The 26,436-nt window shown below is 41.2% G+C and overlaps 1 long non-coding RNA gene across 1 annotated transcript; it reads left to right on the forward strand.

The window, feature by feature from the left end:
* The first annotated feature begins 1,099 nt into the window (after nucleotides 1–1,099).
* LOC120745620 lies at nucleotides 1,100–24,347 on the forward strand. The gene is made up of 6 exons (XR_005698676.1): nucleotides 1,100–1,111; nucleotides 4,577–4,580; nucleotides 12,342–12,348; nucleotides 20,104–20,112; nucleotides 23,096–23,101; nucleotides 24,170–24,347. It is a non-coding gene; the product is annotated as an uncharacterized LOC120745620 (long non-coding RNA).
* Nucleotides 24,348–26,436: the final 2,089 nt, after the last annotated feature.

The raw sequence follows: 26,436 nt of genomic DNA on the forward strand, positions 1-26,436 counted from the left end.
TGAAAAATCAGGAGGAGCATGACAAGCTGACACCAGAGCTACTCGGCAGGAGGCGTGACGTCATTATGGTGCATGCAAGGAAAACAACAACTGATTATGTAGTTTTTAACTGTATGTAACTCACCGTCTCTTCTAATATGGCTATTTTTGATTTCCACAGCAGCAGCCAAAACACCAATTGAGTCCAAACCAATGAATGACATCATAAATCCATCACCATAATCTACGGTGTGGACTTGGTCCTCCACGCCATAAACTGTTCCAGGTCCAGAGTACCAGGTCCACAGATAAACCCATAGACAATGACAAAGATAAACAACAACTCGAGGTGAGAGCCCCCATTATCAGCAACATTTAATTACTCCACAAACACACTCTGAACAAAGTGTTTCTTGTTCTGCGATCAGATAAAGAGGTTTTGTCTGTAAACTCGTGTACTGACACAATTAAATCAGATACCATGCAGGGGGTCCCTGCAATTTTTCACAGATGGTAGGTTCGGTTGAGACAATGCAGGTCTTTGTGATTCCAACATTGGTTTGGAAGGTTGCAGCTCGTAGGTTGCCAGATTAAGCCCTCACCCACACGCTCTGTTGAAGCTTGGGGCTTGGCTTAGTTGCTCAGCAGGGATTCTTTTAGAACATGCCCACCCGTGTGTCATTGTTCAAAGCTTCATATACACCTCCCCATGCCAAAAGAAGGGGGAAAAAAAACTGCAACGCACCAAACTTGTTCAATTTGCCCATCATGGGAGGTGATAGTCGAGAGGATTGGAGGTCCCCATTGAGTTTATACATTCTGGCAATCCACCATTGCCCATCACCTCCTCCTCATTTCACTGTAACCCACTTTAAACTTGCAGCCAATAAAACTACAATATATCAAACCTTAAACAGAGGATAGAAAGAAGAAGAGGATGACTTGAGATTAATTTGAAATGAGCTTAAGTACTGCTCAGCATGAGTATGTGTAGCTCGAAAGTAGACATATCCTGTGCCCCAATTTCACACTGAATGCAAGTGGTGAGAAAACTGTGACAGCTCCAAACTTAGCTGATTCAACGGCACGTTTTTAATGACACACATTTTATATAAAAACTTAAATATCTTTAGTGATTTGATGGCAGAGGAGGGTGTGTGTTTTTTTCTATGAAAACAAAATGACTGGTAAAAACACTGATCAACACAGGAAAGTTGCAGACCAACTGTCAGTGTCAACTATCAGTGTTTTTTCTTGTAACCTACAGAAATCCTTCAACTGTTTTACATGTTTGATTAGCTGAGTACTTTTCACAGACTCTCTTTTGCAACAATTTGTGTTCTCTTCAAACATTTTTCTCAGATTACATAAACTGTAACTAACTTTGCATCCGACACCATATTAGAGCGACAGATAAACCCACTTAGCCTCTAATAATATCATTCACACACTTTATACACCTTAGCAACAATTACCACAACTCTTTGTTTAACATCTCACTGCAGTATAACGGGGCACACAGCACTCAAAAATGAACAAACACTGAAAGCTAACTCAGCAGAGGACTTCATGTAATGGTGAATGTTTGTTAGACTTGGCTTGGCTTCAAAAGTAGATATTCCTATATGACTTCTTACTCTACCAGCACATTAAACTTTAAGGTGCTGACAGTTGCTTTCTGAGGTTATTTAACAGAAAAAAAGAATATTGTACTCATAATTCTTAATTCAGATCAAACTGAGGTTATTGTACTCGGCCCTGAAAATCTTAGAAATATGGTATCTAACCAGATTCTTACTCTGGATGGCATTACCTTGGCCTCCAGTAACACTGTGAGGAACCTTGGAGTCATTTTTGACCAGGACATGTCCTTCAATGCACATATTAAACAAATATGTAAGACTGCGTTCTTCCATTTGTCCACCACCCCTGCAGCGGTGCTGCAGACCACGCCCCGCCACACACATTAACCAGGTAAAATACATATTTAGGCAGAATTTTGTAAATATCTATTTTTCATTTTTTCAGCAGCATAGTGCTTTTTTTCAGTTATTTTTTTAAAAGTCAGGTCAAGGCTCCAAAAGCCCAAAGGCGATATAAGGGTGGAGGCTCACAACAGTTTTTGTTTGCTACATGGATCATTTTAGTTCTGCTGGGTGTCTTTCCTTTTGTTATATTTCTTTAAGAGTTCAAAATGTGTTAATTACATAAATAAAATGTAATTTTCTCTGTAGCACTTCATGGATTTCATAAGCAACACACCTTAGTTGTTCACACAAAGTAAAAAACAATATATACAGTGTTATCTTAATTTTAGATGTCAAAAAGTATTTGCGGCTTCCAGTGTTTTCTTTTGCGTGGAAACCGGGTCCAAATGGCTCTTTGGGTGTTAAAGGTTGCTGACCCCTGGCCTAAGGGAAGCATGTATAGTGTAAACAGAATTGGTCCTAGCACTGAACCCTGTGGAACACCATAATTAACCTTACTGTGTGAAGAGGACTCTCCATTTACATGTACAAATTGGAGTCTATTAGATAGATATGATACAAACCACTGCAGCGCAGTACCTGTAATACCTACAGCATGTTCTAATCGCTCTAATAGGATATTATGGTCGACAGTATCGAACGCTGCACTGAGGTCTAGCAGGACAAGCACAGAGATGAGTCCACTTCACAGATTGAAGCATTAATTAATGGCAGGACTTCTTTGAGCAGTTTTGTAGGAATGGGGTCTAAAAGACACGTTGATGGTTTGGAGGAAGTAATTATTGAAGTTAACTCAGAAAGATCAACTGGAGAAAAAGAGTCTAACTTAACATCAATGGTACTAAGAGTAGCTGTAGATAATATTACATCTGTGGGATGATTATTGGTAATTTTTTCTCTAATGATAAAAGTGTTATTTGTGAAAACGTTCATGAAGTCATTACTAGTTAGCGTTAAAGGGATGGTTGGCTCAACAGTGCTCTAACTTTTTGTCAGCCTTGCTACAGAGCTGAAGAGAAACCTGGGGTTGTTCTTATTTTCTTCAATCAGTGATGAATAGTAAGATGTTCTAGCTTTACAGAGAGCTTTCTTATAAAGCAACAAACTATTTCTCCTGTAGCAACAGGCCAGACACCCCATACTCCCAAAGCACCCCAGAGGGACACTGTCAAATGCCTTCTCCAAGTCCACAAAAGACTGATTGGGCAAACTCCCACGCACCCTCTTAGTATCCTCAAGAGGGTAAAGAGCTCCTCCAGTGTTCTGCAACTGGGACTAAAATGGCATCTTTCTTCCTGTATCCGAGGTTTGACTAAAAGATGGACTCTCCTTTCCAGCACCCTGGCATAGACTTTCCCTGGTAGTCTGAGGAGTGTGATCCCCCTGTAGTTGGAGGAGTGGGAGTTGAAGATTTCTTGGACTGGGGCCTTTGCCATGCTCCGCCCTGGCCGCCATTCAGTACACATTGCACCTGACCTTTACGGTATATCCTGTGAGGGGTGGGCTTACAGGGGTGTGTGTCCATGTCCCTTTTTTGAGCTGTGCCCAGCCAGGCCCAATGGACTAAGGCCCGGCCACTAGGCGCTCGCCATTGGGAACCCTCCCCAGGCCTAGCTCCAGGGCGGGGCTCCAGTAATCCTATTCCAGGCAGGGTGAACTCTTCCTTAGGTCTTTCAGTCATAGTTGTTGTTTTGTTTTTATTTTTCAAATGTATTTATAGTTTTAAACGTTCTTCTAAGCTAGCAGATTTAGCTTATTCAGTAAGTGTAGAAATTTTTGCCTTCAGAGGTCTTAAATTCCCAAGATTAACCTAGAATTTGAAAATTATAATAAGCTGGCAACAAAGTTATTTGTTTTCATAAACATAATTAAATTTATTTGTATATAATTTGAACCTAAATTAGTAGAATTAAAATATTTTCCAAATTCTGATAGCCACAATTCAATATGATTTGTGTTTTGGCCTATTTTAGAGAATTTAGGACATACACATTTTTAGTTCAATTCAATTTGTATTTATATAGCTCCAAATCACAACAGCAGTCACCTCAAGTTGTTTTATATTTTAAGGTAAAGACCCTACAATAATACAGAGAAAACCCCAACAATCAAACGACCCTCTATTAGCAAGCACTTGGTGACAGTTCCTCCTATAATTGTAGGAGGAAGTTGTTTTGGGGTTTTGTTACTTAATCTTGTAGCTATGCTTGTTTTTCATTCAAGCAGAAGTTGCAAATGAAGTTGTAATATGAAACTGTTGACAGTGCCAAACCTCCCAGGTATTTAAACTGCTCATGAGTGATGCCAGTATTGAGAGACAGGAGGATCATGACATTACAGTCAGTGTCAGTACCGCGTACCGTAGCACACAACATTTAAAAGGAATACCTCAGTGTGTCATAGGGTATGACCCACTACCAAGGATGTACCACTGCATACTGCCTCTTCATCTCCTTCCAGATCTGCTACGTGCAGTCTCCTCTCAATGCCCTGCAGGCCTTTTGTTCCCAGCCATCCCACTGAGGCAGGACACCTGGAGCAGTACAGGAAGGCAGACTGGGAAACAAATGAAAGGAGGTTAGCAGAGAGGCTATGAAACCAAAGTGAAGAAGTGTCATTAAAAGGTTAATCTAATTCATGTACTATTTCAATAACAATTCCAATTGATACAGCTGATGACAAAATAAAGCACCTTAAATTAAATCTGCTTAATAATGAAATTAAATCAGTGAAAATGGACATTGCAAATTCAGATTCAGGTTGTCAGTTTATTTATTCTTATACAGAGCTTTTCAGCAAATGCCTTTTCCACAACACAAACCCTGTGAAACTCTAAGTATATAAAATCATTCAAGAGCATATTTGAAATGAATTATGAAATTACCTGCAAAAACAAAAACTGCTTTTAGGGTTTAAATTAAAGTCCTTTTCCCAGACATGAACTAAGTGCTTAATCCATGTCTGGAAAACTAACTTTCAAATGAGTTCTTGTAGTCTGGAAAAGCTTACGTGTGGAGATGTGGTACAAATGAATGTAAAAACCTAAACTCTTTATTCCTGCAATGAGGCTGTCTAGCGACTCACATTTGGCTTACAAGCCCTTAGCGGGAAGCGTCACACCAAGCGTCATCTCAGCACAAAGTTGTTCTGCGTGATCACCGTTACACTTGTGAAATATTTCTGGCCTGATGGATGTTGTTCTTTGCACAAAGGTGGTCCAACCCTCCAGCAAAGATTTAGAGTCCTGCCACAAAGCACTACTACCAAACCAAGCACATGTTCGGGAAATCTGAAATCTCTCATTTCAAACACAAATATCTAAGAAATTTGAATTGAGACCATGATCATACAAGAAATAAATCATCTTAGTTTTGTTAGTACATAACACATTTTCTCAGTCTACTATATTTATCCCCATCTATAGATGACTGTAGAGGCATTAGGCATGGCTGGGTTTTCAAGTACAACTGACTCATTGTGCAACTTAGCAGAAACTCTCATTCTTTCTGAGCTCATCATTATGGCTTTTGTGTTTTTCCTTTAAGCTGCAGCTTCAGGATTTGGAGTGTTCTGAATAAAGCCTTGGGGTTGGTGTGGTATCTCGTTTTAGGCTGAAAATTAAAACTCTCACAGATGTATCTTTGCCTGTGGGAAATTTCCACCCACTCAAGAGTTTATATTAACTTTACAGAGCCATACTGTGCTTGAAAAAAAAAATGTAATCTATGACTGACCCACACATAGACACTGGAGGGCTTCACACTGTACAAGGCTAGTAGTGTGCTCAGTGGGACTGTGGAACACAACACTGGAGGCCGACTCAAAAATAACTGTATGTCACAACTGTGAAATAAACAGAAGTGATGCACTGTCCCTCACTGTTGTTTTACATAGCCCTCGAACCCCTATGCCTGCTTATCCCACAGAGTAGATATATAGAGAGATTGAGGAGTGGAGGGACGATCAGCCACCCCTTTATACATGGATGACGTCACATTGTATGTTGTATTTAGTTAAACTGCAGGAATGTCTTAAAGACATAAAGACCTGGATGGTCTCCAATTTTCTGCTTGTAAATTCAGATTAAACTGACGTGACTGTACTCGACCCTAAAAATCTAACCAGATTCTTACTCTGGATGGCACTCTCTTGGCTTGGCCTCCAGTAACACTGTGAAGAATCTCTGAGTCATTTTTGAACAGGATATATCCTTCAGTGTGAATATTAAACACGTATGTACAAGCTGTCTCAGAATGACGCTGAAAAACTAGTTCATGCATTTATTACTTCCAGGCTGGACGACTGTAATTCATTATTATCAGGAAGTCCTAAAAACTCCCTGAAAAGCCTTCAGCTAATCCAAAATGCTGCAGCAAGAGTCCTGACAGGGACTAGAAAGAGAGAGCAGATTTCTCCTCTATTGGCTTCCCTTCATTGGCTTCCTGTTAAATCCAGAATTCAAAATCCTGCTCCTCACATACAAGGTCTTAAATAATCAGGCCCCATCTTATCTTAATGACCTTGTAGTACCATATCACCCTATTAGAGCACTTCGCTCTCACTCTGCAGGCCTACTTGTTGTTCCTAGAGTATTTAAAAGTAGAATGGGAGGCAGAGCCTTCAGTTTTCAGGCCCCTCTTCTGTGGAACCAGCTTCCAGTTTGGATTCAGGAGACAGACACTATCTCTACTTTCAAGATTAGGCAATTTTTTAAGCAACAGCCATGATAAAGATCCATTAATGTTAGCCATGGCCGAACCCCTTCAGGAGGTAAAAGAGGTGTTCATAAGCCAGCTCAGCAGTAGCCCACCTAGCAAAATTGGTATGGCCCACACAATGTGCTTACACATGGCCCACATACCACAAAGAATGATGGCCCTTTGGTGACCCAGATCAGGTTTGCCAGAGGTGGCCCACACATTGGCCAGCACAAGGCCAGTTGCAGACACACTGCTGGCCCTGTGCTGGCCCAGAACAGTTTCAGCTCTGGCCCCAGATGTCAGCTTAATGTGTGCCTTTATCAAGCCATGTAAGAACAACATGTGCAGGAACATAATAGTGCAAAATTAACATGACGAAACACTACTCAGACTGTGAATGGACTGATTCTTATATAGCACTTTTTTACTGTTCCAGATTACTCAAAGTGCTCTATACAACAACATGGCACATTCAGCCAAGCACACACTTTCTCTAAACTGAGTGCTTCCTAACTACATTCTTGACACTCCTGATATGCAGACTGTAGAAGCCAGGGATCGAACCACTAACCTTCTAATAAGTAGGTGATCTGCTCTACCTCCTGAGCTACAGCCACCCAGCAAACATGAGTAAACCGTCACTAGGTTTTGGATAAAGTGTACACTCACAAACCTGCAAACCTGCATTTGAAACATTGGCTACCATAGCTGTATAGTATTGCAAGATGGCATTTGGGTCTTCTAACTAAAATAGGAAAGTAGGAACATAAATAGTGCATCATTGCTAGACTTGGCCCACATCTGGGCGACATACATCCTGCTATGACACCAGTCAGTCAGAAGTGCCAGCTTGATGCCGGATCTGTGCCACACCTGTCTGTTATGTGGGAGGAATAAGACCTTAGTCATCAATACAAATGCCCTATTAGATAGGCAGGTGGAATAATAAGCTGGGCACAGGAGGACATAGATGCCACTGATATCAAGAAGAAAAACACCCCAAAACTCCATACAGTGCACAAAGGCCTCCACCTAGAGACCACCACCCTTGCTTTACAAGCAATAGGAAGACGTAGGGTGAGGATTAGTGAGTGTGAGAGCCACAATTTAGGATCAAGAGCAGAGATCCCGGAAATATTTTCTCCAAGAGTGTCTCATGCAGCTGAAAGCAGACAGTGATGAGGAACAGGAGAGAGAACATGACCACCCCCGAACTGCAGCCCCTGTCATGGTTTTTGGCTGCATTCCAGCCAGTACTGTTGGTGATCTGATCAAAGTTGAATGCGGGAAAGTACAGTCAGATCCATCATGCATCACCATCTTGAGAATATCTCAGCTTCACACACACAGACACACACTCACGATGGAACATTATCAGTCATGAACTGGCCTCCCCAGAGCCTGGACCCCAGCATTACTGTAGTGTGGAACTACCTGCTCAGTGATCCTGACCTGATTCTTTACTTTTATCTGCTCATTCTCAGCCATTTGAGTCCACACATACTCAAACACACACGCAAATATAATCATGCATTGTGGGGACTAATCCCCCAAGAGTTACACACAGCATGTAAATTGGCTTTATGGATGACTAACTTTCTCGTGCAGTCTATAATTATCAGCAAAGATAAATTAAAATGTGATTAGAATAATTAAAGAAAACATAGTTTAAAAAGAACAGAACTGGCAAATGTACCAAAACTGAGATTTAGCCTCACATTTGGAAGCTCATTTGATGGCAGGCTGTGATGTTTCAGCTTGAAAGTGCAGGAAGAGTTGTTGGAAAGCTTCTCTTCTTTGAATTTGCTGAATTATAATGTACTGGATAATATAAGCTATAGTTAACAGTTTTTTGTCTTTTATCTCTGAAACGACATCTCTCACATATCTTTGAATATCTCTACGTCTTCAGTGATTTTAAACAAGTGACCAGAGGTGGCCTCCTGGATCTGCTGTAGAAGCTCTGTGACCACAGAGGGCTCAGTCTAGACAGAAACTGCTTTCTTTAGTCCCTTTCTTATTGTGTCCACTAGTGGTGTGCGGATCAATATTGAAATATCGATTCTTCCGATACCAGTAATTTATGTTCTAGAATCGATTCTCATATTAAAATATCGATATTTTAGTACTTTGGGGTAAATTTGTAGTTTGTCATTAACAGGAACACAGTGGAAAGAAACTATATCATTCAGATTGTCTAAACTGGAAGGAGCTACTTCGTCTTACGCCTTTCATAGTCATATGCGAAATACAACTGTATAAATGTGTCGCAGTCCCTGGCCAGTGTTGCCAACTCCTCAGTAAGGAAAATCGCTCTTGGCTGTCCTAAAAGTCTCTACAAGTCTCTAAATGATGTCATCGCCTAATTTGCATAATTGGTCATGCATTAATTAATGAAAGACCAAGACAGACTTTTAATTCATTTGAAAGCCTGATGCTTAGCCTTGTCCACCCCAGCTGTAAAACTCAGAAACCAGTCTTACTTGTTATCATCTATCGTCCACCTGGGCCTTACACAGAGTTTCTGTCTGATTTCTCAGACTTTATATCTAATTTAGTTCTGAGCTCAGATAAAATAATTATTGTGGGTGATTTTAACATCCATGTAGATGCTAAAAATGACAGCCTCAACATGGCATTTAATCTGTTATTAGACTCAATTGGTTTCTGTCAAAATGTAAAAGAACCCACCCACCACTTTAATCACACTCTAGATCTTGTTTTAACATATGGCATAGAAACTGAACATTTAACAGTGTTTCCTGAAAACCCTCTCCTGTCTGATCATTTCCTGATAACATTTACTTTTACAATAATTGATTACACAGTGGTGAAGAGTATACTTTATCAAAGTAGATGTCTTTCTGAAAGTGCTGTAACTAAGTTTAAGAATATAATCCACCCACTGTTATCATCTCCAATGCCCTGTACCAACATAGAGCAGAGCAGCTATCTGAACGCTACCCCAACAGAGGTCGATCATCTTGTTAATAATTTCACCTCCTCACTACGTACGACTCTGGATACTGTAGCTCCTGTGAAAACTAAGGCCTCAAATCAGAAGTACCTGACTCCGTGGTATAATTCTCAAACACGTACCCTAAAGCAGATGACTCGTAATCTGGAGAGGAAATGGCGTGTTACAAATCTAGAGGATCATCATTTAGCCTGGAGAAATAGTTTGCTGCTTTATAAGAAAGCTCTCCGCAAAGCCAGAACATCTTACTATTCATCACTGATTGAAGAAAATAAGAACAACCCCAGGTTTCTCTTCAGCTCTGTAGCCAGGCTGACAAAAAGTCAGAGCTCTTTTGAGCCAACCATCCCTTTAACGTTAACTAGTAATGACTTCATGAACTTCTTCACAAATAAAATTTTTATCATTAGAGAAAAAATTACCAGTACTCATCCCACAGATGTAATATTATCTACAGCTACTCTTAGTACTATTGATGTTAAGTTAGACTCTTTTTCTCCAATTGATCTTTCTGAGTTAACTTCAATAATTACTTCCTCCAAACCATCAACGTGTCTTTTAGACCCCATTCCTACAAAACTGCTCAAAGAAGTCCTGCCATTAATTAATTCTTCGATCTTAAATATGATCAACCTATCTCTAATGATCGGCTATGTACCACAGGCCTTCAAGCTAGCTGTAGTTAAACCTTTACTCAAAAAGCATCTCTAGACCCAGCAGTCTTAGCTAATTACAGGCCAATCTCCAACCTTCCTTTCATATCAAAAATCCTTGAAAGAGTAGTTGTCAAACAGCTAACAGGTCATCTGCAGAGGAATGGTTTATTTGAAGAGTTTCAGTCAGGTTTCAGAGCTCAGCACAGCACAGAAACAGCTTTAGTGAAGGTTACAAATGATCTTCTTATGGCCTCTGACAGTGGACTCATCTCTGTGCTTGTCCTGCTAGACGTCAGTGCAGCGTTCGATACTGTCGACCATAATATCCTATTAGAGCGATTAGAACATGCTGTAGGTATTACAGGTACTGCACTGCAGTGGTTTGTATCATATCTATCTAATAGACTCCAATTTGTGCATGTAAATGGAGAGTCCTCTTCACCCACTGAGGTTAATTATGGAGTTTCACAGGGTTCAGTGCTAGGACCAATTCTGTTTACATTATACATGCTTCCCTTAGGCAGTATCATTAGAAGACATAGCATACATTTACACTGCGATGCAGATGACACCCAGCTCTATCTGTCCATGAAGCCAGATGACACACACCAATGAGTTAAACTGCAGGAATGTCTTAAAGACATAAAGACCTGGATGGCCGCTAACTTTCTGCTTCTTAATTCAGATAAAACTGAGTTTATTGTACTCGGCCCTGAAAATCTTAGAAATATGGTATCTAACCAGATTCTTACTCTGGATGGCATTACCTTGGCCTCCAGTAACGCTGTGAGGAACCTTGGAGTCATTTTTGACCAGGACATGTCCTTCAACGCACATATTAAACAAATATGTAAGACTGCTTTCTTCCATTTGTGCAACATCTCTAAAATTAGAAATATCCTGTCTCAGAGTGACGCTGAAAAACTAGTTCATGCATTTATTACTTCCAGGCTGGACGACTGTAATTAATTATTATCAGGAAGTCCTAAAAACTCACTGAAAAGCCTTCAGCTAATCCAAAATGCTGCAGCAAGAGTCCTGACAGGGACTAGAAAGAGAGAGCAGATTTCTCCTGTATTGGCTTCCCTTCATTGGCTTCCTGTTAAATCCAGAATTGAATTCAAAATCCTGCTCCTCACATACAAGGTCTTAAATAATCAGGCCCCATCTTATCTTAATGACCTTGTAGTACCATATCACCCTATTAGAGCACTTCGCTCTCGCTCTGCAGGCCTACTTGTTGTTCCTAGAGTATTTAAAAGTAGAATGGGAGGCAGAGCCTTCAGTTTTCAGGCCCCTCTTCTGTGGAACCAGCTTCCAGTTTGGATTCAGGAGACAGACACTATCTCTACTTTTAAGATTAGGCTTAAAACTTTCCTTTTTGCTAAAACATATAGTTAGGGCTGGACCAGGTGACCCTGAATCCTCCCTTAGTTATGCTGCAATAGACGTAGGCTGCCAGGGGATTCCCATGATGCATTGAGTTTTTCCTTTCCAGTCACCTTTCTCACTCACTATGTATTAACAGACCTCTCTGCATTGAATCATATCTGTTATTAACCTCTGTCTCTCTTCCACAGCATGTCTTTATCCTGTCTTCCTTCTCTCACCCCAACCGGTCGCAGTAGATGGCCCCGCCCCTCCCTGAGCCTGGTTCTGCCGGAGGTTTCTTCCTGTTAAAAGGGAGTTTTTCCTTCCCACTGTCGCCAAAGTGCTTGCTCATAGGGGGTCATATGATTGTTGGGTTTTTCTCTGTATCTATGAAGCGCCTTGAGGCGACTTTTGTTGTGATTTGGTGCTATATAAATAAAATTGAATTGAATTGAATTAATGTAATTGTAACCCACGTTGTAGGACAGAAAAAAAGAAGAGACATAAAGTGAGTAAAAAAACGTCCTAAATGCATTTAGAATTTATTTAGAACTACAAATTAAATTTCTTTTAGCGATTTTTGGGGTTTTTTTATGTCACAATTCCAACCCTGCTCCTTTATCTGGGCTTGGACCGGCAAAAGTGACCCGAAATAGGCGCTCTGGTGGAGTTAGTTTGTCTGTGTGTGTTTAAGTAGTTTTAAACCTTGTGATCCACAAAACAGCATAACAGTAAAAGAAGAACTGACTGCGTTACAGTCAGTGCGGGAGCAGCGGCTTCGCTCATGCGCGATTCATTTGCAGTTTGGACGCACAGGTGGGAACATCTTCTTCCCTGACAGCAGCTGGGGGAAGACTATCCTCCGCCCGTGAGCGCTTTGGCATGGGCGAGGTGCCCACAGCAGCATGCGCTGCTTGTTGAACACGCTGCCTGCCTGCAGCACTAAAGGACTCCGTGAGAGACGTCTGTCTGGCCCTAGCAGCACCTGTCCCTCTCCTCCTCTTCAGTTCCCGTCAACATACACTCGTCATATTCTGTGATATGATTTACTCTGAGGTGTTTGACAAGGTTAGTGATGTTGCCACAACCATACATGCCAACCCTCCCGATTTTTCCGGGAGAATACCGAATTTCAGTGCCCCTCCCGAAAGTCTCCCGGAGCCACCATTCTCCCGAATTTCTCCCGATTTTCCACCCGGACAACAAAATTGAAAAACCATGTTGCAGAATTCATAGCGCGGCCCAGCCAATTCCAGTCTCCAACAATGGCGGCAGCTACTTAGTTTTAATATTACTCTTATTTCTCTTCCTGGGTCGCAAAAAAACTTTTGACATATTTTCAGGTGAGAATGTAGCTGTGTGAACTTCAAACATCTGAGCCAACACATCGTCTTCAAACCCCCGCGGTCTTTCCCTACTCGGGTTAAACATGATATATAAGTCACTTTGATAACTTAAAAATGTTATTGTTTGGCTTTTTCAGTGTTTTATTTGTTCGTGAGTAAATCGGTTTGGCTGAGATTAAAGTTATTAGATTAGATTAAATTAAATTTAACTTTATTAATCCCTCGGGAGGGTTCCTCCGGGGTTTTCACACAGCTGAATAAACGTCAAACAGAAAATGATTAAACAGAAGAGTTTACGTCAGTGCCCAGTTATATTTTAGATAGCAATGAGCAGACGGCAGAGTTTCACTCCACCGAGGGATCTCGTGACGTACTATCCGGCTTTCTTTAGACCGCGAAGGCCGCGTCCTCAGGTGGAAGCAGCCTCTGAATTTGGACACCCCCACTGTTTCCGGGCCGGCCAATAATAACGGTGACATTTAACGTATTTTATCCGATAAATAAACACTGCAAAATGTATTTAACACCCCCCCCCCAAAAGCCATTTTGAATGTCTCCCTATTATGGCCACAACACCTCACTCTTGGAGCACTTTTTTGCCACATGTATCACAAACCACGTCTCAGCTGTTTGTGGAGGTAAAATAAGTCCGCACATGACTCCAATTACGCTCAGTCATTGTTGTGAGCGCGCACGCCAAGGGGCTGCGAGACATTTATACAGCCGTATTTCGCACATGACTATGAAATGCGGAAGAGGAAGTAGTTCCTTTGAATGTAGACAATCCGAATGTTATAGTTTCTTTCCACTGTGTTCCTGTTAATGATAAACTACAAATTTACTCTAAATTACTAAAATATCGATATTTTAATGTGAGAATTGATTCTAGAACATAAATGATTGGTATCGGAGGAATCGATATTTCAGGATCGATCCGCACATCACTAGCTGGCAGGGAAAAAACAACGGAGAGCACGTGAGACATGACGAAGCTGTAAAGGCCAAGAAAGTGACAGGAGAAAATCCGTCCCCGTCAACCATCGGGAACCTTATACAGCGCTTCCCCATACCCGTCGAACTCCCGCAGGCACAAAGAAATTACGGAGGCTATCACTTATCACCTGACCAAAGATATGGCTCCCATCAACACTGTTCAAAACGAGGGATTTAGGAAAATGATCAACACCCTAGACAAACGCTGCACAGTGCCGTCCCGCAACTATTTAAAAAATGCTGCACTACCTGCTTTATACACGCAGTGTTGAGCAACGGTGGAGACGGAATTACAAGCAGTACAACATTTTGCAGCAACGACAACATATGAGACATTTGTTGTTTTTATATTTATTTATTGTTTTTATGTTCAGTCTCAACTGTTACGAAGTTGATGTGCAGTTAATAAGTGCAATAAATATTTATATTGGAAAAGAAAATCGTGAGAGAATCGTGATCTCAATTCTAAGCCAAAAAATCGTGATTCTCATTTTATGCAAAATCGTGCAGCCCTAGTCAATACCACCCTGAATTTTACTTGGTATCGGATCGGAAAGGAAATCAGTGGTATCGCACATCACTAGTGTCCACTCAGAGCCCTCTCTAATATTTGTAGCATTAAAAAAAGAAGAGGAAGAAAAGACAAAAATATACAGAGCCTAGGTGGAAAGCATTCGGCATTCTCACTTCTTTGATTAAAGAAGTGAGGTGGTACTGAAGACTAATATCACCTAATGTTCTCTCTTCAGCACAAATCTAAAGCTAGGACATGGTTACTTGAAGCATAACAACAAGAAAAGAAACTACAGCGGTATTCACAGAGCTGTCACATTACAATCTTATTCCAAAATGGATTAAATTCATTTTCACCTCAAAATATATAGAGTTGTCCTGAAGCCCCTTCTTCATTATTTTGCCTGTGTGGCTAGGTTTGCTGTCCTGTTAGAAGATGAACCTTCGCCCCAGTTTGAGGTCCAGAGTGCTCTGGAACAGGTTATCATCAAAGATGTCTCTGTACATTGCAGCATTTTATCTTTCCCTCAACCCTAAATATTCTCCCAGTACCTTCTGCGAAAAACATCGCCACAGCAAGACCACTAACGTTACCATGCTTCAGTGTAGGGATGATGAACAATGCAAGGTTTCCTTCAGACATGATGCTTGGCATTCAGGCCAAAGATTTCAATTCTTGTTTCATCAGACCAGACAATTTTGTTTTCTCAGGGTCTGAGAAATTCTTCAGGTGTCTTTTGGAAAACCCCAGAGCTGAGCCTTCATACAAACCTTATATAGACCGGTGTGTGGCTTTCCAAATCACGTCCAATCAACTGAATTTACCACAAGTGGTCTCCAGTCAAGTTGTTGAAACATCTGAGAGATGATCAGCAGAAACTGGATATAACTGACTTCAGTTTTGAGTGTCAAAGGCTGAATATTTGGTAAAAATATTTTTTTATAATTTTACAAGAATTTATAACAAATCTTTTCACTTTGGCACTATGGAGTGCTGTGTGCAAAACTCTGAGATCGAAGATTAATTTAATTTTGATACATTTTGGAATAAAGCTGAAACACGTAGTCAGACTCAGGGAGCATCTCGCCACACATTTTTTCTTTCTCTCCTTCTCTTTATCTACGAACAAGTGATGTATTCTCTCCACCTGTCTAAGCGACACACACAGCGTACACCCCTAGTTATACACAGTCATCGATGGGCGCACAAAGGTTTGTTACATGGAATATAAATGGAGCTGGCTCCAGAGAAAAGATGTTAAAATATTTAACCAACTCAAAAAACTACAGGCAGATGTTGTCCTTTTACAAGAGACCCACAGACCTCTTAGAGGTTCGAATGAACTTAAAACACCTGAGTTTCCAAATGTGTTCTCAGCTTGTTATAATTCTAGACAAAGGGGAGTAGCAATTTTAATACATAAAAATATTAATTTCACAGTACTCGATACAGTTATAGATCCAGAGGGCAGATTCTTAATCATTAAACTATCTGTACTTGATAAAAAGCTATGTATTGCAAGTGTATATGGTCCAAATGTTGATGATCCCTCATTCTTTCACGGTTTTTTCAGTGCACTCTCTGAACACTTAGATAGCACACTTGTTATTGGAGGTGACCTCAACCTTGGACTAAATGAAGAAATGGATAGGTTCAATACAGCAGGAACTCAGCGTAATTGGCAGTCCACAAATACAATCAAACAGTATATGAGCGACTTTGGTCTTTGCGATGCATGGCGCTCCCTTCACCCCACCAGTAAGGAATATACTTTTTTCTCACATGTTCATCACTCCTACTCTCGTCTGGATTATTTTTTGGTCAGCAGCTTACTGCTGAGTGACATTTCAGACACTGAGATTCACCCGATCTGGCTAGATGGAAATGTTTACCCATATCACTCATGGGAAGGGTTGCCACTATAAAAATGATGGTCTTACCAAAAATAAATTATTTATTCTCAATGATCCCAACTAAACCGTCACAAGTTTGGTTCAGATCTCTAGATTCATACATGTCCAAATTCCTTTGGAAAAATAAACCCCCACGTATAAGCTTAAAAACACTACAAAAGACCAAGGATAGAGGAGGATTAGAACTACCTAACTTTCAGCACTACTTCTTAGCCAACAGGCTTCAGTTTATCTCAGGATGGCTAAAACATACCTTCTTAGATGAACCTTGGCTAGATGTAGAACAAGCACTTTGCAATAATCTAGAGATTTCAGATCTACCATTTATCAGCTCAAACATCCAATGACATGAATGCTTCAAAAGCATCAACATCAGCTCTTCTCTGACAGCATGGTGGGAGGTTCTAAAATTGACGGAGTCTTCATTAATCCCATGCAAACGTACACCTATCTGGAACAACCCTGACATATTACAAAACAATAATATGATAGACTTTCCAGATTGGAGTAGTAAAGGAATCAAATATTTAGAACATATACTAGAAGGAACAGAATTTATTCCATTTGACAGACTAGTTACACAATATGGGATCAACAAGAAAAGATTTTTAGAATATCAACAAATTAAATCCATAGTAAAAAAGAAATTTAAGTTGAACTACAAACACCACCAAGTGTGGTACAATTTCTTACTCTTAAAACCCCAAAATTACTTTCCAAAATATACAGAATGCTTTCTAAAACAGATGAATCAATATCACTTCCTATTGCAAAATGGGAAGCGGATTTATCAGTTAACTTAGACCTAAACTTCTGGTCTCAGATTGGCTTAAAAACCTTTCATCTAATCAGAAATCCCAGTCTTCAATTAATTCAATACAAAATATTACATAGAGTGCACTATACAGGTCATCGGATGTTCAAGATGGGCTTTATGTCTACCAACAACTTCTCACACTGCCAAACCAATTCACCGGACAATTATATCCACGCTCTTTGGTTCTGTCCACCAGTTCAGAAGTTTTGGTGCGAGATATGTGAAGACTTATCAAAGTGTCTGAATGTAACATTCCAACTTCCCCTTTAGTGTGTTTGTTGGGCAGCTTAGATAATGTCACTACAGAAAAGAATATAGCCCATATGGTCTTCACTGCCCTATGCATAGCCAAGAAAACAGTCCTCATGAACTGGAAAAATAAAAATAATCTTAATTCTAACCAATATAGAAATTATCTATTAGATTACATTAGTTTTGATACAGCCTCTGTCACCACATCAGATCAATTGCTCTGGGCTCCTTTGATCAGCTCCATCACCTAGTGGGGGTGGGGGGGTGGGGGGGTCATAGTTTGCTGTTGTGATTGGTGTGGGGGTAGGGACAGGCTTGGGGTGTCGGGGGGTTCCCCAGGAGCATCTTCCTTGGAGGGCTCAACCCGGGGTTGCGGTCATGGCCTATTAAGGGCTCTGTTCGCTCTCAGGTGACGGTTTCCTCGTGGCTGCGTGCAGCGGGGCTAGGGGAGGGTCTGTGCTGACAGACGTGGGTTACTGACCTGGTAGCCTGGCTGCCCCTGGGTGGGTCCGGGATGGCGTGAGGTTCTGGGGGCGCTCCGTCTCTGGGCTGGGGCCCTGACTGGGACTTGGAGGCTTGGGTCCCGGTTGGTGTGTTGCCGGGGTTGTGGACGGGTGGGTGTATGGGGGCCCGGCCCTGGCGCAGGGTTACTGATGGTGCATCGAGCCACCTGGGGGGCTCTTCAACTTGTGGGGGAGGCTGTTACATCTTTGCAGGAGGTCTCCTCTGTCCAGGAACTCACTCTGCAGGTGGGGGAGATATAAGAGAGGTGGAGGAAGATCTTAGCCTGGGCATCTATTGTCTTGTGTAGTCTGGAAGATGAGTGGATGATGGGGTGCATGCAGTTTTCTCTGTGGTGGGGTTGGGTGGGCTGTCCCGGGCTCTGTGGGTCCGGGCAGCGCTGCTGCACTAGGCCACGGTCCAGATGGGCCTGGGTCCCCCTTTGCAGAGGGGTTGCAGAGTATGGGGTTGCCTGCTGGGGTCAGCGGGGGAGCTGGCCCCAGGGAGGGGTCACTTGCCCCTCCCTTCCTTCCCTCCCCATCTCCAGCTGCCTCCCTCTTCCCGCTCCACCACAATCACTCACACATGCAGGGCCTTGGGGTAAAGGTGTGTCACCAGGGTGCAGAGGAGGCTACCCCCCCTCTGTCCCCTTCTGGCTGCGTGTGCCTCAATTTTATCCCACAACTTAGACATTCACATTACTCACACTCTCATTACACATACATATAGGATCTTGGGGGTGGGAACGCTACACGGTTTCCAAAAGACCATCAGGGTGTACACCTCACCCCTGGCGTCATTGCCCACCTCCCAATTTTAAATACACGTAGACATTGAGGGCTATCAGGAGGGGTTATGCGCTTACCTGCTGCTCTCTGGCAGGTAGCTCCATGCCCTCCTGGGTTTTAAATGCACCTTAGAACACACATGCATCAACACTACAATGAGCGGGTGGAGGGAGGTTTGGAGTCTTCTCTCACCCCCGTTCTCTGCGGCCTGCTGGAGCGGGGGGGCTAGGAGGAGGAGTTGGCCGTCCGACTGCGGTCTGGGGTGTGGGGCCTCCCTGCTGCTGCTGAGCCGGGGCGGTCTGCTTCTCCCCACCACAGGGAAAAGGGTAACACCACCTGGGTCTTAGTGCAGTTCCCCCTCCGGGGGCAAGGGTACCTAGACCTGGGGTATAGAGTATGCTTGGGGAGTGTGATTGTGTGTACAGCGTCTCTTTATGTCTGTCTCCACATTGGGTGAGTGCTGAGTAATTGCATATGAGAGCATGAGGGTGGGAATGGATGTTTGTATCTGTGTGTGCCTGTATGTCTGTGTCTATATGTCAGGTTGGGTATCAGACGCCACCTCTCTGGGGACATCTCAGGCCCTCCAAGGTATGGAGGCCTATCTCCCCCCACCACTTCCCCTGCCAGTGGCAGACGCCCTCTGACATCGGTGCGTTGGTGGTTCTTTGTGTCTGGGGATGGGCGTCCAGGTACACACCGGCTCACTCCTTGGTGGCTGCTTGTCGGGGCCTTTAGCCTGGGGCTCGCTCGGGCCACTTCGGCCTGTGGGCCGGAGGCACCCCACCCTGGCACAGCTGGCTGCCGGCGGAGCTCACGGGCACGTCACTGCAACCCCCCCCCGGCTTCTGCTCCGCGGCTGCTGAGTGACCCCTCATATGGGACTCTCCTCAGCTCTTACTGGGACAGTGGCGCAGCTGCCCCTCTGTTGGTCTTCCTTGGTCTCTTGTGTTCTGAGGGTCTCTGGATGTCTGGAGTTTTGATCTCCTCCATACCTGCTTCATGCCCTGGAGGACGGGGCTGTGGCCCCCCCACACCCTCTAGCAGATCATTACATGAAGGAACCTTTTAAAAACAAGCGCGTCCATGCTCACAGGTGTACACACGGGTGCTCACACCCACAAACTACACCCTTTTTGGCTCCTACCTCAAAGCACACTGTGTTCTGTTGATCTTACGTGCTGCACAATAATGTTTAATATTTAGTATTTACTGTTACATTCACATAGATCATCGTGCTATTGTTTATTATGTTGCTCTTTTTTTTTCTTTCTTCTGCTTGTTTTTCTCTTTTCTCTTTCTCAACAGGTGATCCAGGTGATTGATATTTGTATTTTTTGTCTGTTTGTTTTGTTGGTTTTAATTTTTTGCCCTTTATCCCCGTCCCTCTTCCCCGCTGTTTTTCTTTCCCTCTTTCTTTCTCCCCTTTCTTTTCCCCAGTCAAGTCTGTCCCGTATTTAGCAAGTGAAAATAAAATAAAATAAACAATAAAAGGTGAATCAAATAGACCATTACGGCAAGGCTGGGATGGTCCATTTGGTAAAGTAAATCCGTTGGGCATCTTTCTTTGCCTTTAGACAATAATTCTGATGGCAAAAGAGCCAAATGGGACAGGCAAAAAAAAAAAAAAAGAAACTGGATATAACTGACTTCAGTTTTGAGTGTCAAAGGCTGAATATTTTGTCAATTTTTTTTTTTTTTTTATAATTTTACAAGAATTTAAAACAAATCTTTTCACTTTGTCACTATGGAGTGCTGTGTGCAAAACTCTGAGATCGAAGATTAATTAAATTTTGATACATTTTGGAATAAAGCTGAAACACAAAATGTGGAACAAGTGACCTGCAGTGAATACTTTCCAAAGATCACCTGCTTTACTCTCTCTATAATCAACAGTGATTGAAACTCCATCTTCTAACTTGAGCATAAAGCGTTGATACAGGAAAGGAAACCTTTCATCTTAGGGCTATTTTGAAAAAAATTGTGAGTACTTCATGAATATTTTGAGTTAAATAATTTGAAATTAATGTGAGAACTTTGTACTGAACACAGTATAAAATGTGTCAGTGAGACAACACCTCCACCTGTGTTGGTCTATCACAGAATGCTTACTATACTTTATAAAATAAAAAATACGAACATCACAACAACTTCCCAAACGTGAAGTCATAATGCCTTATCGCATCTCAAGTTGGTGCTCCTGTGCCATACCAGTGACATTACTTTAAAGCCTGAACATTACTGACCAAGTGGGGAAGCTATGGCATTATTGTTCTGCTACCTGTCACCGGTGGGTAGACGTTTGTTAAAATTCATATCACCAGTCTAATATTTCTGGGTTCATTTTAGTACAGTAGGAGGAAGTCTATTGTACACACTCTATAGCTGGTATAAAGAAAAGTAGTTGAAGTTCTACTCCTGTACTTGTGTCATAAAAGACTAGTCAAAAAAACATTGACCAGTCTTGTACCACGCTCAGTTCACAGTAAGGTCTTTTACTAGTGCTAGTGAGGCCTAGTTGGGTACAGGGGAAGTCTAGAGAGAGCTGTGTGATATTTTGTTCTTCTGAATGTGTTAATATAGTTGCATAGAGACATTTTGTGTTATCAAGACAACAAAAATGTTGTAGTGCTAAGTTAAATCAATAGCACAAGTCCAATAGTAGCGTTTAGATTTAGCTACATACATTTTCAATAACTTGGGGTGTGAAAATATTCCCAGCACTGTATCTGACCAAATTGGGGAGGATGACATTTCAGCCCATAAACTTTATGACACTGAGATGCAAAAGTTTAAAAGCAATTGCCTTTACAAGGACAAACTGTTAAGGATAGCGTTACAGCAGAGTTGCTGATCGTGTATTTGTTGAAAGGGCATGGTTGGGGTAGTTTTGGTATCTGACTAAGGATGCCTTCTGGACATCTCCATGTGGTGGCATTAAAGGAGTGTGAAAGTGTGGGGAGAGACAGAGGGGCAGGCCCAGAGCATGCTGGAGGGATAACATAGCCCATCTGGTGCTGTTGGATGTGGCTAAGAAGAAGGACATCTCAGCTACTTGAAGCCTCAAGAAATTAAAATCACGCTAGTACCACTCTTCACTTCTATTATCCAGCGAGGCAGCATAACAGGACATTTCTCTGTAAGTGTCCTGTTGGCCAAAAGTTTGGCCCAACTTTTGATTCCAAGACTTCAACATGATATGAACTCAGTCTTTCCAGGAAGCAACAAATCACTTGACAACTGTCAAAATGAACTTCAAGAGTGTCACTAAGTCAGAGTACTTCATCCAACAGTGCAGTGACCACGAAGCATCACTTTGTGACTTTTTTGTCAAACAAAGCTGTTCAAATTTGATGCACCTCAAAGGAAAAGGGTACGTGGAAACTTAGTGGACCTTCTTCAGTATTCAGAACAAGTTCCTATTCCTTTGACAAGGGATGGCAGATTATTATAACCACATCCAGACTCTATGGAAAAGGATACAAGACTATATGTAAACTCTGCCCAACTGATGTTACAGAGGTGTTAAAGACAGACAAGCCATCTGTCAAAAGGGACTATCACAGAAAAAGAAGATAATTGAAGAATATGTAGTCCATACAAATAGTGCACCACTCAAAGAATGAACCTCACAGTCTGAATCAAGAAAAGGTCAAAAAAGAGATGTAACAGTTGAAAAAGGAGGGATTTAAACCTCAAGGTAAGGTACAAGCATTCTCCTGTAGAACTAAGAAGTTCCATGGCACAAGAAACAAAAAGAAGACCTGTTTCTCAATAAGCTCTATGAAAGTAACAGATGGAGCTGTGGAACTGCAATGTGCTCTTGGTAGTTGCCACACTGTCACATTTCGTGGGCTTATTTCCCTAAAACAAAAGCATTAAGACCTTGTGTTTGCAGTGGCCATGTTGCAGCAGCCCTGAAGCCTTGAACAATTCTATTCATTTAAATACATTTTTATAGCACCAAATCACAATAACATGCATGCATTTTATATTGTAAGGTAAAGACCCCACAGTATTACAGCGTAAACAGAGAAAACCCCAACAATCAGATGACCTACAACACTGTAACAGTTAGACGAGCACCTATAATGTAGACTGTGGTTTTTTCAAAAGCTCTTTTATAAAAACAAAACACACAAAGATTTTATTTTATTCTACAGTCGCTATACTGCCATATCTAAGATGTGTAACATAGCAACATGTAAACAGCTAAAAGTGTTATAATGAAAACCCAACAGTATGACAAATAATATGTTTGTGTGATCACACAACATATAATTTGACCACTCAGGTAAAGAAACAGGTAAAAATCTTTAGAAAGTAATTGGTCAAGGAACAGAGTGAAGATGGTATAGGAGAAATATTATTTCTCACATTCTTTCAGCAAAGAAGGAAAGTTTTCACAATTAGTCTGAACAAACTGAGACACAGTTGGAGTAGGTGTAACAGCATCATAAATACCAATGAATAACACAACATGCACATCTCTAACTGGATTGTAACAGAAACTTAAAAATCATTTAAATGAAAAAGATGAACATGTAAATGAGTTGATCTCCACTAATACTCAGCTTTTTGACAATAAGGCGTTAAATTGCAAATATTGTCATTTATCCAAGGAAAAGAGTTGTTGTAAAAAGACTTGTTGATCAACATTGTTATAAGTGGATAAAAATTAATCAAACCATCAAAAAATGTATCAGCACTTAAGGAATTTAAGGCACATGGCAAACAGGAGAGAGAGCTACATGATAATTTAAAAACGATAATGATGCTCAGAAATAAAAATGTCCTCAGAACAAATACAGTGAGTATTTAAATCCAAAGTAAAAACACGGTGCAACGTGTGAGTTGGGTAAAAGGGAAAGAGTTCTGATAAAACTTTTAGCCACTAAGTCAAAGTCGTCATCAGTGTGTATGTTGAAATCCTGAGCTATAACGTGGACAGCTTCATTGTGAAAGTTAAAAAAGAAAAACTCCTTGATGTCCTTTAAAAGCTATATTTAGGTTATTTAATAGAACAATAGAATACTGTACCTAAATATTCCCTGATTAGTGTGTAATTCCATGTTCCAACAAATATATGCATTCTCATGAACTTTGAATTGTGGGCACTGGTTTGTGGAAGCCACTGGTTGCCCCAGCATCTTAAAAACCGATGGTGAGATGTACAATTGCTGTTCTGCCTAATTGCATTAGAGACCGGCCACATGCATAGTACACCTTCACAAATAGCTCTTTTCACATATGACTGTTTACCATTAGTACATCTCTCCCCCTCTCTCTCCTCTTGCTACTTCAATCATGAAACTGATCAATGATCAGCTGATCGTCTCTCTCGTTTGTTTATCTCCCACTTTACTATATATAGTAAAGTATATTTCAAACTCTGCCACTTTGTGTTTCCTCCGCCACTGCCTCGTTTTGAGGCTTGGGACCCAAAATAAGTCTGGGATATTGCAATTTCAATCATTTCGAGCTGATTGGAGACCAGAACAGCCAATCAGATATTTTTGCATCCAAGTCTGTGATTGGCTGGTCTTGTGGCACAAATAATAATGTGTAGAGAAAGAGTTGAGCGCGCAACACATTGCAAGCGCAAATGCAAAAACTGAGCGAGAGGGGCTGCTGGTGTGTGTGTGTGTGTGTGTGTGTGTGTGTGTGTGTGTGTGTGTGTGTGTGTGTGTGTGGATAATAGCAAACACTGAAATACATTTTTTGCACGCAGCAATGAATTTTGTTCACTCAAATTCAGCTTTTCTTCGCTCAAAATAAATTTCTCCTCAAAATGCAACACTTGCACCTGCAAACTGTTTTTTACGTGCGCTCAAATTTTTTTTATGTGCGCTTAGAATAGTGGCACGAAAATAACGCCATAGCAATCTGATTACCTTTTTCAAGTAACGAGTAAAGTAAGGGATTACTATTGCAAAAAAGGTAATTAGATTACAATTTCTTTCCCGTAAGCACACTGCGTTACTAAAACCGTGATTTTTTTTTTTTTTTGCGAGAGTGTCTCATGACAACGACGTAAGCGAGTGCGACATTCGAGGCAACAGCTGTGTGCAGATCAACAATGGATAATATATAGAGTGCGGAGAGCATGTGACCGTGCAGCATTTAAAGCGTGGAAGTACTGACCTTACTTTGAGTTTGATTCTGTAAAAAGTGACAAAAACATTAGTGTCCGCTGTTCACTGCGTGGAAAGAAAACTTCTTTTTACAGTGGAAAAAACCCTAAACGTCCGAGCAAGCACCGAGTGCGCTGCCGCTGGAATGTGACATTCACAGAGAAACTCGCCGATTCTTCCACTGACCGCTGCGGCGCACCAGGGCAAACCTCCGCCTACCCCACTCCTGCTTTACAGGTGAAAATAGAGCAACAGGACCGCTGAGTCTTTGATTTTATTTATTTTCTGCTGTGTTTCACTTGCATCTATTTGAAAGAGTGAGTGTAAACACAAAAAAATGTATTTTATGTGCTGGAATGTGCAGAAAATAGGTTTAAATGTTAAACAAATGTCTTCCAGTCAGAGAATGTTGCAGATAATTAAATTTTTGCTTGATGCATAAAGTTAAAAGATTAAAACTAATAAAACAAGTTTTAAAAAGAGACTTTTCCATTTGATTACATTTTGTATGATGGATTATGCAGAAAAAGTAGAATTGGGCTGAAAGATCTATCGCTTTATCACCTATTCAGGTTGTAAATCGTGTTTTTAAAAAGTAACCAATTAACTAAGTAACTAATTACTTTTGAAAATAAGTAATCAGTAAATTAACGGGATTACGTTTTGGGGGAAGTAATTAGTTACTGATTACTTTTTTCAAGTAACTTGACCAACACTGGCTCTAACACATGAAAATGTGCATAAACACACTTACATAATCATCAGGGTTACACATGTGACCCTCTAATCTGGAGAGCTGGCCATGAATTGGCTAAACAACAGCAGCTAGTTATAAGCTAACACTGTGTTTGAGTTAGAACAATATTATATTTCAGCACTACTTCTTAGCCAACAGGCTTCAATTTATCTCAGGATGGCTAAAACATACCTTCTTAGATGAACCTTGGCTAGATGTAGAACAAGCACTTTGCAATAATCTAGAGATTTCAGATCTACCATTTATCAGCTCAAACATCCAACGACATGAATTCTTTAAAAGTGTCAGCATCAGCTCTTCTCTGAAAGCATGGTGGGAGGTTCTAAAATTGACGGAGTCTTCATTAATCCCATGCAAACGTACACCTATCTGGAACAACCCTGACATATTACAAAACAATAATATGATAGACTTTCCAGATTGGAGTGGTCAAGGAATCAAATATTTAGAACATATATTGTCTGAAATATAACATTCCAACTTCCCCCTTAGTGTGTTTGTTGGGCAGCTTAGATAATGTCACTACAGAAAAGAATATAGCCCATATGGTCTTCACTGCCCTATGCATAGCCAAGAAAACAGTCCTCATGAACTGGGAAAAATAAAAATAATCTTAATTCTAACCAATATAGAAATTATCTATTAGATTACATTAGTCTTGATACAGCCTCTGCCACCACATCAGATCAATTGCTCTGGGCTCCTTTGATCAGCTCCATCACCTAGTGGAGGTGGGGGGGGTCATAGTTT

Source organism: Simochromis diagramma, unplaced genomic scaffold (genome assembly GCF_900408965.1).
Source record: "Simochromis diagramma unplaced genomic scaffold, fSimDia1.1 OVJJ01000131.1, whole genome shotgun sequence".
In the NCBI taxonomy this organism is placed as follows: domain Eukaryota; kingdom Metazoa; phylum Chordata; class Actinopteri; order Cichliformes; family Cichlidae; genus Simochromis; species Simochromis diagramma.